Raw genomic sequence first — 12929 nt, 5'->3', positions numbered from 1 at the left:
TTGATATTGAGCTGCATGAGCTGCTTGTAAATTTTGGAGATTAATCCTTTGTCAGTTGCTTTATTTGCAAATATTTTCTCCCATTCTGAGGGTTGTCTTTTGTTGTTGTTTATGGTTTCCTTTGCTGTGCAAAAGCTTTTAAGTTTCATTAGGTCCCATTTGTTTATTTTTGTTTTTCTTTCCATTTCTCTAGGAGGTGGGTCAAAAAGGATCTTGTTGTGATTTATGGGATAGAGTGTTCTGCCTATGTTTTCCTCAAATAGCTTGATAATTTCTGACCTTACTTTTAGGTCTTTAATCCATTTTGAGCTTATTTTTGTCTATGGTGTCAGTGAGTGTTCTAATCTCATACTTTTACATGTATCTGTCTAGTTTTGCCAGCACCACTTATTGAAGAGGCTGTCTTTTCTCCACTGTATATTCTTGCCTCCTTTATCAAAGATAAGGGGACCATATATGCGTGGGTTTATATCTGGGCTTTCTATCCTGTTCCATTGATCTATATTTCTGTTTTTGTGCCAGTACCATACTGCCTTGATCACTGTAGCTTTGTAGTATAGTCTGAAGTCAGGGAGCCTGATTTCTCCAGCTCCATTTTTCGTTCTCAAGATTGCTTTGGCTATTCGGGGTCTTTTGTGTTTCCATACAAATTGTGAAATTTTTTCTTCTACTGCTGTGAAAAGTGCCAGTGGTAGTTTGATAGGGATTGCATTGAATCTGTAGATTGCTTTGGGTAGTAGAGTCATTTTCACAATGACTGATTGATTGATTCTTTAATCCAAGATCATGGTATATCTCTCCATCTATTTGTATCATCTTTAATTTCTTTCATCAGTGTCTTATAATTTTCTGCATACAGGTCTTTTATCTCCTTGGGTAGGTTTATTCCTAGATATTTTATTCTTTTTGTTGCAGTGATAAATGGGAGTGTCTTCTTAATTTCACTTTCAGATTTTTCATCATTAGTGTATAGGAATGCCAGAGATTTCTGTGCATTAATTTTGTATCCTGCTACTTTACCAAATTCATTAGCTCTAGTAGTTTTCTGGTAGCATCCTTAGGATTCTCTGTGTAGAGTATCATGTCATCTGCAAACAATGACAGCTTTACTTCTTATTTTCTGATTTGGATTCCTTTTGTTTCTTTTTCTTCTCTGATTGCTGTGGCTAAAACTTCCAAAACAATGTTGAATAATAGTGGTGAAAGTGGGCAACCTTGTCTTTTTCCTGATTTTAATGGAAATGCTTTCATTTTTTCACCATTGAGGATGATATTGGCTGTGGGTTTGTCATATACGGCCTTTATTATGCTGAGGAAAATTCCTTCTATGCCTACATTCTGCAGGGTTTTTATCATAAATCGCTGTTGAAATCTTTCTCTGCATCTATTGAGATGCAGATCATATGGTTTTTCTCCTTCCATTTGTTAATATGATGTATCACGTTGATTGATTTGCATATACTGAAAAATCCTTACGTTCCTGGAATAAACCCCACTTGATCATGGTGTATGATGTTTTTAATGTGCTGTTGGATTCTGTTTGCTAGTATTTTATTGAGGATTTTTGCATCTATGTTCATCAGTGATATTGGCCTGTAGTTTTCTTTCTTTGTGACATACTGTCTGGTTTTGGTATCAGGGTGATGGTGGGCTCATAGAATGAGTTTGGGAGTATTCCTCCCTCTTCTATATTTTGGAAGAGTTTGAGAAGGATAGGTGATAGCTCTTCTCTAAATGTTTGCAAGATTTTGCCTGTGAAGCCATCTTGTCCTAGGCTTTTGTTTGTTTGAAGATTTTTAATCACAGTTTCAATTTCAGTGCTTGTGATTGGTCTGTTCATATTTTCTATTTCTTCCTGGTTCAGTCTCGGCAGGTTGTGCATTTCTAAGAATTTGTCCATTTCTTTCATGTTGTCCATTTTATTGGCATAGTGTTGCTTTTAGTAATCTCTCATGATCCTTTGTATTTCTGCAGTGTCAGTTGTTACTTCTCCTTTTTCATTTCTAATTCTATTGATGTGAGTCTTTTCCCTTTTTTTCTTGATGAGTCTGGCTAATGGTTTATCAATTGTGTTTATTTATCAAAGTACCAGCTTTTAGTTTTATTGATCTTTTCTATCCTTTCCTTCATTTCTTTTTCAATTATTTATGATCTGTCGTTTATGATTTCTATCCTTCGGCTAACTTTGTTTTTTTTTTGTTGTTCTTCTTTCTCTAATTGCTTTAGGTGCAAGGTTATGTTTTTTATTTGACATGTTTCCTGTTTCTTAAGGTGGGATTGTATTGCTATAAACTTCTCTCTTAGAACTGCTTTTGCTGCATCCCATAGGTTTCGGGTCAACGTGTCTGCATTGTCATTTGTATTTAGGTATTTTTTGATTTCCTCTTTGATTTCTTCAGTGATCACTTCGTTATTAAGTAGTGTATTGTTTAGCCTCCATGTGTTTGTATTTTTTACAGTTCTTTTCCTGTAATTGATATCTAATCTCATAGCGTTATGGTTGGAAAAGATACTTGATATGATTTCAATGTTCTGAAATTTACCAAGGCTTGATTTGTGACCCAAGATATGATCTGTCCTGGAGAATGTTCCATGAGCTGTTGCGAAAAATGTGTATTTTGTTGTTTTTGAATGGAATGTACTATAAATATTAATTAAATCCATCTTGTTAATATATCATTTAAAGCATGTGTTTCGTTATTTATTTTCATTTTGGATGATCTGTCCATTGGTGAAAGTGGGGTGTTAATGTCCCCTACTATGATTGTGTTACTGTAGATTTCCCCTTTTATGGCTGTTAGTATTTGCCTTAAGTATTGAGGTGCTCCTTGTTGGGTGCATATATGTTTACAATTGTTATATCTTCTTCATGTATGGATCCCTTGATCATTATGGTGTGTCCTTCTTTGTCTCTTTTAAGAGTCTTTATTTTAAATTCTATTTTGTCTGATACGAGAATTGCTACTCCAGCTTTCTTTTGGTTTCCATTTGCATGGAATATCTTTTTCTATCCCCTAACTTTCCATCTGTATGTGTCCCTAGGTCTGAAGTGGGTCTCTTGTAGACAGCATATATATGGGTCTTGTTTTTGTTTCCATTCAGGCAGTCTTTGTCTTTTGGTGGGAGCATTTAATCCATTTATGTTTAAGGTAATTATTGATATGTATGTTCCTATTCCCATTTTCTTAATTGTTTTGTGTTTGTCTTTGTAGGTCTTTTCCTTCTCTTGTGTTTCTTGCCGAGAGAAGTTCCTTTAGCATTTGTTGTAAAGCTTGTTTGGTGGTGCTGAACTCTCTCAGCTTTTGCTTGTCTGTAAAGGTTTTAATTTCTCCATCAAATCTGAATGAGATCCTTGCTGGGTAAAGTAGTCTTGGTTGCAGGTTTTTCTCCTTCATCACTTTAAATATGTCCTGCTACTCCCTTCTGGCTTGCAGAGTTTCTGCTGAAAGATCAGCTGTTAACCTTATGGGGATTCCCTTGTGTGTTATTTGTTGTTTTTCCCTTGCTACTTTTAATATGTTTTCTTTATATTTAATTTTTGACAGTGTGATTAATATGTGTCTTGGCGTGTTTCTCCTTGGATTTATCCTGTATGGGATTCTCTGTACTTCCTGGACTCAATTAACTATTTCCTTTCCCATATTAGGATAATTTTCATCTATAATCTCTTCAAATATTTCCTCAGTCACTTTCTTTATGTCTTCTTCTTCTGGGACCCCTATAATTCGAATGTTGGTGCACTTAATGTTGTCCCAGTAGTCTCTGAGACTGTCCTCAGTTCTTTTCATTCTTTTTTCTTTATTCTGCTCTGCAGTAGTTATTTCCACTATTTCATCTTCCAGGTCACTTATCCATTATCTGTTCTTCTGCCTCAGTTATTCTGCTATTGATCCCTTCTAGGGTATTTTTCATTACATTTATTGTGTTGTTCATCATTGCTTGTTTCCTCTTTAGTTTTTCTAGGTCCTTGTTAAATGTTTCTTGTATTTTGTCTATTCTATTTCCAAGATTTTTGATCATCTTTACTATCATTATTCTGAATTCTTTTTCAGGTAGACTGCCTATTTCCTCTTCATTTGTTTGGTCTGGTGGGTTTTTACCTTGCTCCTTCATCTGCTGTGTGTTTTTCTGTCATCTCACTTTGCTTAACTTACTGTGTTTGGGGTCTCCTTTTTGCAGGCTGCAGGTTCATAGTTCCCATTGTTTTCGGTGTCTGTCCCCAGTGGCTAATGTTGGTTCAGTGGGTTGTGTAGGCTTCCTGGTATAGGGGACTAGTGCCTGTGTTCTGCTGATGAGGCTGCATCTTGTCTTTCTGGTGGGCAGGTCCATGTCTGGTGGTGTGTTCTTGGGGTGTCTTTGGACTTATTATGATTTTAGGCAGCCTCTCTGCTAATGGGTGGTGTTGTGTTCCTGTCTTGCTAGTTGTTTGGCATAGGATGTCCAGCACTGTACCTTGCTGGTCATTGAGTGAAGCTGGGTGTTGGTGTTGAGATGGAGATCTCTGGGAGATTTTTGCCGTTTGATATTATGTGGAACTGGGAGGTATCTTGTGGACCAGTTTCCTGAATTTGGCTCTCTCACCTCAGAGGAACAGCACTGACTCCTGGCTGTAGCACCAAGAGCCTTTCATCCACACAGCTCAGAAAAAAAGGGAGAAAAATTAGAAAGAAAGAAAGAAAGAAAGAAAAAAAGAAAGAAAGAAAGAAAGAAAGAAAGGAAGGAAGGAAGGAAGAATAGGATAAAATAAAATAAAATAAGTAAGGTAAAATAAAATCAAGTTATTAAAATAAAAAATAATTAAGAAAAAAAATTTTTTAAGTAAAACAAAAAACAAAAGAAAAAAACAGATGGATAGAACCCTAGGACAAATGTTGAAAGCAAAGGTATTACAGAGAAAATCTCACACAGAAGCATATACATGCACACTCACAAGAAGAGGAGAAGGGGAAAAAATAAATCTTGCTCTCAAAGTCCACCTCCTCAATTTGGGATGGTTCGTTGTCTATTCAGGTATTTCACAGTTGCAGGGTACATCAAGCTGATTGTGGAGATTTAATCCACTGCTCCTGAGGCTGCTGGGAGAGATTTCCTTTTCTCTTCTTTTTTGCACAGCTCCGGAGCCTCAGCTTTGGATTTGGCCCTGCCACTGCATGTAGGTCGCTGCAAGGTGTCTCTTCTTTGCTTAGACAGGACAGGGTTAAAGGAGCAGCAGATTAGGGGGCTCTGGCTCACTCAGGCCGGGTGGGGGGGGAGGGGCATGGATGCGGGGCAATCCTGCAGTGGCAGAGGCCAGCATCATGTTGCACCAGCCTGAGGCATGCCATGCATTCTCCCGGAGAGGTTGTCCCTGGATCACGGGACCCTGACAGTGGCGGGCTGCACAGGCTCCCAGGAGGGGCAGTGTGGATGGTGACCTGTGCTTGCACACAGGTTTCTTGGTGGCTGCAGCAGTGGCCTTAGTGTCTCATGCCCGTCTCTGGGGTCTGCACTTTAAGCTGTGGCTCACGCCCATCTCTGGAGCTCCTTTAAGCAGTGCTCTTAATCCCCTCTCCTTGTGCACCAGGAAACAAAGAGGGAAGAAAAAGTCTCTTGCCTCTTCGGCAGGTCCAGAGTTTTCCCCGGACACCCTCCCGGCTATCCATGGTGCAGTAACCCCTTCAGGCTGTGTTCACACCACCAATCCCAGTCCTCTCCCTGTGCTCCGACCGAAGCCCGAGCCTCAGCTCCCAGCCCCCACCCGCCCCGGTGGGCGAGAAGACAACGCTCTCGGGCTGGTGAGTGCTGGTCGGCGCCAATCCTCGGTGCGGGAATCTCTCCACTTTGTCTTTTGCACCCTTGTTGTTGTGCTCTCCTCCATGGCTCTGAAGCTTCCCCCCTCTGCTACCCCCTGTCTCCCCCCATGAAGGGGCTCCCTAGTGTGTGGAAACCTTTCCTCCTTCACAGCTCCCTCCCACTTGTGCAGGTCCCATTCCTATTCTTTTGTCTCTGTTTTTCATTTTTTCTTTTGCCCTACCCAGGTACGTGGGGAATTTCTTGCCTTTTGGGAGGTCTGAGGTCTTCTGCCAGCATTCATTGTGTGTTCTATCAGAGCAGTTCCACGTGTTGATGTATTTCTGATGTATCTGTGTAGAGGAAGGTGATCTCTGCGTCTTACTCTTCCGCCATCTTCCTCAACTCCTTGCCAAAACAATCCTGAGTAAGAAAAAAGGAGCTGGAGGAATTAGGCTCCCTGACTTCAGATTATACTGCAAAGCTACAGTAATCAAGACAGTATGGTACTGGCACAAAAACAGAAATATAGATCAATGGAGCAGGGTTGAAAGCCCAGAGATAAACCCACGCACATATGGTCACATTATGTTTGATTAAGGAGGCAATATAAAATTGCCTCCTTAGCTGAGCAGCTGATGAATTCCTACTGTACATGCTGTGAAAACTTCACTATCCATTATGGTAGCCACAAGCCCCATGTGGTAGTTGAGCAATTAAAATATGACTGGTGTAGGGGGGGAGGAATAAATTATTAGTTTGGTATTAACAGATACATGCTACTCTATACAAAATAGATAACCAACAAGGACCTACTCTATAGCACAGGGAACTATACTTAATATCTTATAATAACCTATTATGGAAAATTATCTGAAAAAAATGTATGTACATGTATAACTGAATCACTTTACTATGCACCTGAAACTAACACAACATTGTAAATCAACTATATTGCAATTACAATAAATAAATACATCATAATAATTCACAAAAAATGATGTGTGACTGAGAAAGTAAGTTTAAAATTTTGTTTTAATTAATTTAAATTTAACTTTAAAAACTGACACTTAATTCAGCTACTGGAAAGCTTACATATGTTTGGAACAGCTCGAGTGTGTCAGTCTATTTTTTTTCAAATTTATGAACTGTATGTATGGATCAACTAATTCTGATAAATATTTAGCATCCAAATTAGGATGTGATTTAAGAATAAAACACATGCCAGATTTCAAAGACTTAGTAGAAAAATAGAGAATGTAAAATATCTTATTAATGATATTTTTTCAAAAAGTTTTATGACAGGTTGAATTTGTATTGTGGATATGTTGGTTTAAGCAAAATATATTATTCACTTTACCTCTTTCTTTTTAATTTTTTAGTGCAAAACTAGAAAATTTTAAATTACATATATGACTTGCATTTTATTTCTGTTGGACATTGTGTTCTAGAAACACAGAAGGGACTGATTTATAAGTTTGGGTCTGGGCCAGAGCTGCTGTAACTACAGCAGCTCTGGCCCTGAAAAGCCAGAGCTGAAAAGAGTGGCATCTCAGCTACTGTAGGAGGAAAGCAACAATGAGAAAATCAGGAGTCCAACTCAGGTGATAGAACGCCATATTGAAAGCATGTGGTAGGGCAGGGATTAAACCTGGAGGAGGACGAGGTGAGAGGCAAAAGCCCCGGCATTCTGCTGAGGCTCAGCTCCCACCTAAGGAGAAGAGGTTTGCATATGGGTAAACACAGCCCTGGACACAGTGAAATGGTGTACCTCATGCAGTGGACCTAGCCTTTGAGCTACGAGGCCAATGGGTCATCTGGGAATCATATGAAATTTTGTGAATCCCAAACAAAGGGAACAATTGTGACAGACCATGGGGATTTCTCTCTCATGTTTTTTAACCAAAGCAAAGAATTCAAGGGGTAGAGCTGGAAATAACTAGTGGGTGGGCCAAAATGTTCATTCATGTTTTTCTGTAAGATGGCTGCAGTAGCACTTAACTGTCTTTAACTTCATTTGAAACTATTTTGTTAGGTTGTATGTAACAGCTGTCATGTCAGTGTGCATTTAAAAAAAGACATCAAAATTGGTGAATACTTGTGTAGCCATTTTACTATTGAAGATGGAAGAAAAAAAGCAACATTTTCAGCATATTAGGCTTTATTATTTCAAGAAAGGTAAAAATGCAATGGAAACACACAAAAAGATTTGTGCAGTATATGGAGAAGGTGCTGTGACTGATCGAACGTGTCAAAAGTGGTTTGCAAAGTTTCCTGCTGGAGATTTCTCACTGGACAATGCTTCACAATCGGGTAGACCAGTTGAAGTTGATAGTGATCAAATCGAAACAGTAATTGAGAACAATCAATGTTTTACCACACGGGAGAGAGCCGACATACTCAACATATCCAAATCAAGCACTGAAAATCATTTGCACCAGCTTGGTTATGTGAATCGCTTTGATGTTTGGGTTCGACATAAGTTAGGTGACAAAAATTTTCTTGACTATATTCCCGCATGCAATTCTCTACTGAAATGTTATGAAAACGTTGCATTTTTAAAACAAATTGTGATGGCCGATGAAAGGTGGATACTGTGGAAAGGAAGAGATCGTGGGATAAGAGAAATGAGCCACCACCAGCCACACCAAAGGCCGGTCTTCATCCAAAGAAGGTGATGTTGTGTATATGGTGGGATTGGAAGGGAGTCCCCTATGATGAGTTCCTTCCGGAAAACCAAACGATTAATTCCAAGAAGTACTGCTCCCAATTAGACTGAAAGCAGCACTCGACAAAAAGCCTCCAGAATTAGTCAACAGAGAATTCATAATCTTCCATCAGGATAACGCAAGACCGCATGTTTATTTGATGACCAGGCAAAAACTGTTAACAGCTTGGCTGGGAAGTCCTGATTCATCTGCTGTATTCACCAGACATTGCACCTTTGGATTTCCATTTATTTTGGTCTTTGCAAAATTATTTTAATGGGAAAAATTCCGATTCCCTGGAAGACTGTAAAAGGCACCTGGAACAGTTCTTTACTCAAAAAGATAAAACGTTTTGGGAAGATGGAATTATGAAGTTGCCTGAAAAAATGTCAGAAGGTAGTGGAACAAAAGGGTAAATATGTTACTTAATAAAGTTCTTGGTGAAAATGAAAAATGTGTCTTTTATTTTTACTTTAAAAACCGAAGGCCCTTTTTGACCCACCCATTAGTATGACTTTAATTTGCCACCTTGTTGGTGGCCTAGGACAGTATCTGTTGTAATCTTAGGTCAAATGTAATTTGAGGGAGATGTTCTAATATTCTGGCATTGAAATTCCTCCTCCCTTAAGATAAGGTCTAAAGCTTTCAGTTACTTTTTTCCTTTATATTTAGCTTTGACTTGACAATTCATTAAGACTTTTCACATCTGTATTACCAGCTCGGAATATTTGATGGTGGTACAACTTACCTAGAAAGGATAGCTGTGAGAGTACCCTTACCTAGAGAGGATACCTGAGAGTTATATTGTTTTATCATATTATTACTCTAAATGTGGGCCTATGGGGCAACTCTCTATTGTACGCCCAATAGCACCTCAGCAGGGATTTCTAAAGGTAAGTTCTAGGATTAAGAAGAGATGGTTACACTCCAGTCCCAGGATCAAGGGCTTTGCTTGAGAGCCAGAAAGATCCCCCATCCATTTCAAATATCTAAATCCTTCCTGGCCCTTTGCCAGCAAGGTTTTCTTTCTTATAAGGGGAAGGGAATAAAATTTTAATGAGCACATCCTAGCCCCTGGAATCAGAGGTCTGCCTTTGCTCCTTCCTAGATGATGATTTTAAGCACCGCATTTAAGCATCCCTATCTTTAATATCTTCATGTGTTAAATATGGATAATATTAGCACCTATGTCATGAAGTTTTCCAGGGATTAATGAGATAACGTGTGCAACCTTTTTTATTGAAGTGTAGTTGATTTACAATATATAGTTTCAGGTGTACAGCAAAGGGATTCAGCTATGCATATATATATATATATATATATATATATATATATATATATATTCTTTTTCAGATTCTTTTCCCTTATATGTTATTACAAAATATTGAGTATAGTTCCTTGTGCTATACAGTACGTCCTTGTTGCTTATCTATTTTATATATAGTAGCATGTGTCTGTTAATCCCAAACTCCTAATTTATCCCTCCTCCCACATTTCCCCTTTGGTAACCATAAGCTTCTTTTTTATGTCTGTGAGTCTGTTTCTGTTTTATATGTAAGTACATTTGTATCATTTTTTAAATTCCACATATAAGTGATATCATATGATATTTATCTGTCTCTGTCTTACTTCACTCAGTATGATCATCTCTAGGTCCATCCATTTTGCTGCAAATGGCATTATTTCTTTCTGTTTTATAGCTGAGTGTGCAAACTTTTTATCACAATACTTGTCATATGAGGCAAGAGCTCATAAGATGTGAAATCTTGTCATTATCTGTTAAACACCCAGTTGGATACTTTACATTTTATCTCCATTAATCTCCATACCATTTGGGTAGGTAAGGATCTTTATCGCCCCCCCCTCTGTTTATGAGAAAACAGAAGTTCAGAGAAATTAACTACCATGCCCCAGTTTGCTCCATGTGAAGGCGTGATGGAGCCTCACCGGTGATTAAGAACACACACGGAGCCCTACAACTGCGTGACGGGAAAAGTTAAGGGCCTCTCTCTGCCTCCATTTCCACTTTTGAAAAAATAAGGACAGTAATTGGACCTACCTCATAAGATTTTTAAGAAGTTAAGCAAGTTGATGTTTGTGAACATTTAGAACAGTGCCTGGAACAGGCTAAGTACTACATATGATTTGTTACATCAAAAGATTATGTTTTATTTTTATGTCTTACTCGAGTGAGATTGCCGAGGTTCTTACTAAATAGTTCCTTTAGTTTTAGGTAAGAAATGTAAGTGCTTTGGGAACAAAGCATCTCTCTATCATTCTACTATAGCTCATATCTGATGAAAGCCGCTTTTGTGCACTCTCATTCTTATAATGTCACAGGGCAACAATAATAACTGTATTTTTTTTTTTGTCCTCAAGCACTGACAGCTTTTGTAGACCATTGTGAACCTGGAATCATGCCTCTTTAATATTTCTCCTGCAAAATGCCAGCCTCCCCCTGTGGCTGGAATTCTTGCTCCAATGACTAACATCTAACACGTGTTCTGCTGCCAGAAGTACTTCTTTCCTTTGGCTGGGCACCTGGGTTTGGGAGATGTGGTGTCAATCAAGACTGTATTGCTGGATGAGATAAGCGGGTAGAGAACACGTTTTAGAAGCCAATTCTCAGAGCATTGGGATTATACCTGGGCTGAGAGATTTAGCAGAGAGTTCTCAGGCTTTCCTCTGCTCCATGCTATGCCTGTGTGATCTGTTGCAGGGAGTTTTTCTTTGCCTTTCAGATTATGACCTTTCTGAAGGCCAAAGCCTTATCTGTATATTCAGCCAGACCTGTCATAGAGAGGGCATCAAAATGATCAATACAGATATAAATTCTATACCGTACCTATTTTGAGAGAACTCCTTGTAGATTAAGGTCATTCAAATACTGGATGCTTGTTTTTCTAGCCGTCTTCTAATAGAAGGCAATTAAAAAAAAAGGCAACAATAAGCTTTATCTCAAATAATTATAAGCAAAATGAACTTTAGACACATGAACTTTTCAACCACTGATTTAAAAAAATAATTAAAAAGGCAGGCCTCAGACTTTCTATAGTTTTAATGAACTTATCAAAAATCTGCTTTAGGGGACACACTGCTATACCAGAGAGGGGCTGACAAACTACAGCCTGCAAGCCAAAACTGGCCTGCCCACCAGCTTTTTTTTATGAATAAAGTTTTATTGGAGCACAGTCACACTTTTTCATTTAGGAATTATTTATGGCTCTTTCATATTACAGTGGTAGAGTTGAGTTGCCACAGAGACCATATGGCTTGCAAAGACAAAAATAGTTACTATCTGGACCTTTATATCTTCTCAGTTCTGCCCTTGACAACATGTAAATAAATGAGATCGACAGTTTTCCAATAAAGCTTTACTTACAAAAACAGGAAGTGGACCAGAATTGGCAGATACTTGGTAAATTGGAAAAAAGAAAGTCCTTTAGAGTCAGACATACTAGCTCTGTGACCTGGGAAGCAACACTTGACCTCTCTGAAGCTCAGTTTGCACACCCATAAGACATGGCTATCAATGCTTATCTCGTGATTACTATGAGGATAAAATAAGAAAATGTATGATTAGGAACTAGCACACATGAGATACTAAATGTTTGTGAATGTTGTTTCATTTAACACCTCACACCTACAGGCTATCAAAAATTTACAATTAAAATGTAGGAAAATATCCACCTCACCAAACACCATGGGAGGTGTTTTTCTCAGAAAGCAGAGATAGAGAAAAGTTTTAAAATTTTTGAAAACATGCTTAGTGTCATTCAAGGACTTTAGCTGGGCTTGTAAGAATATATATTGAATAAGGGGGAAGAAGAATGATGTTTAAAAAACCGTATCATTTTGACATCATAGACTTCTAATTTAACCCTCAATTTTGAAAAATACAATGTTTTAGGTACATTTCATGCCCTTAAATATCCAAGGATTTAACTTAGTTTTACAACGTCTTTCATGTTTCTCAGTGTTCAGAAATGTTTCTGCCATATCGTTGAACAAACTATTCCTTACAACCACTTCTAAAAATTTAGCATCCAGGACCAAAAGTGGAAAAGCATTTGTATGCATGTTTTAAGCCAGTGAAAAATGAAAGTGTTAGAAGAAAATGATGCCCTTGGGCCATTGTAAGAAAGTTGGTCCTGAACATCATCCATCACCAAACTCTGAATGTGGGATTGTGGGGTATTCTAGTTATACTAAACTTGAACGTAATAATAAAAGAAGAAAAAATGTCCCTTGCTTCCGTTCTATTTTCTCCTCTAAGTATAGTACAGTTTATTTTCTTTATAGCCATAAAATCAGAAGCATCTGGTGCAAAAATAAAACTTACCTTGGAGCATCATGAGACAGACGGGAACTTCTGAGACAAACCCAAGATTCAGGGTCGGCTGAAGTCCTGGTTCAGTTTTGTGTAAACTTGAATAAGTAAACTGACTTCTC

This window comes from Phocoena phocoena, chromosome 4 (genome assembly GCF_963924675.1).
Source record: "Phocoena phocoena chromosome 4, mPhoPho1.1, whole genome shotgun sequence".
Lineage (NCBI taxonomy): Eukaryota > Metazoa > Chordata > Mammalia > Artiodactyla > Phocoenidae > Phocoena > Phocoena phocoena.
Note: the sequence above shows the minus strand (reverse complement) of the source record.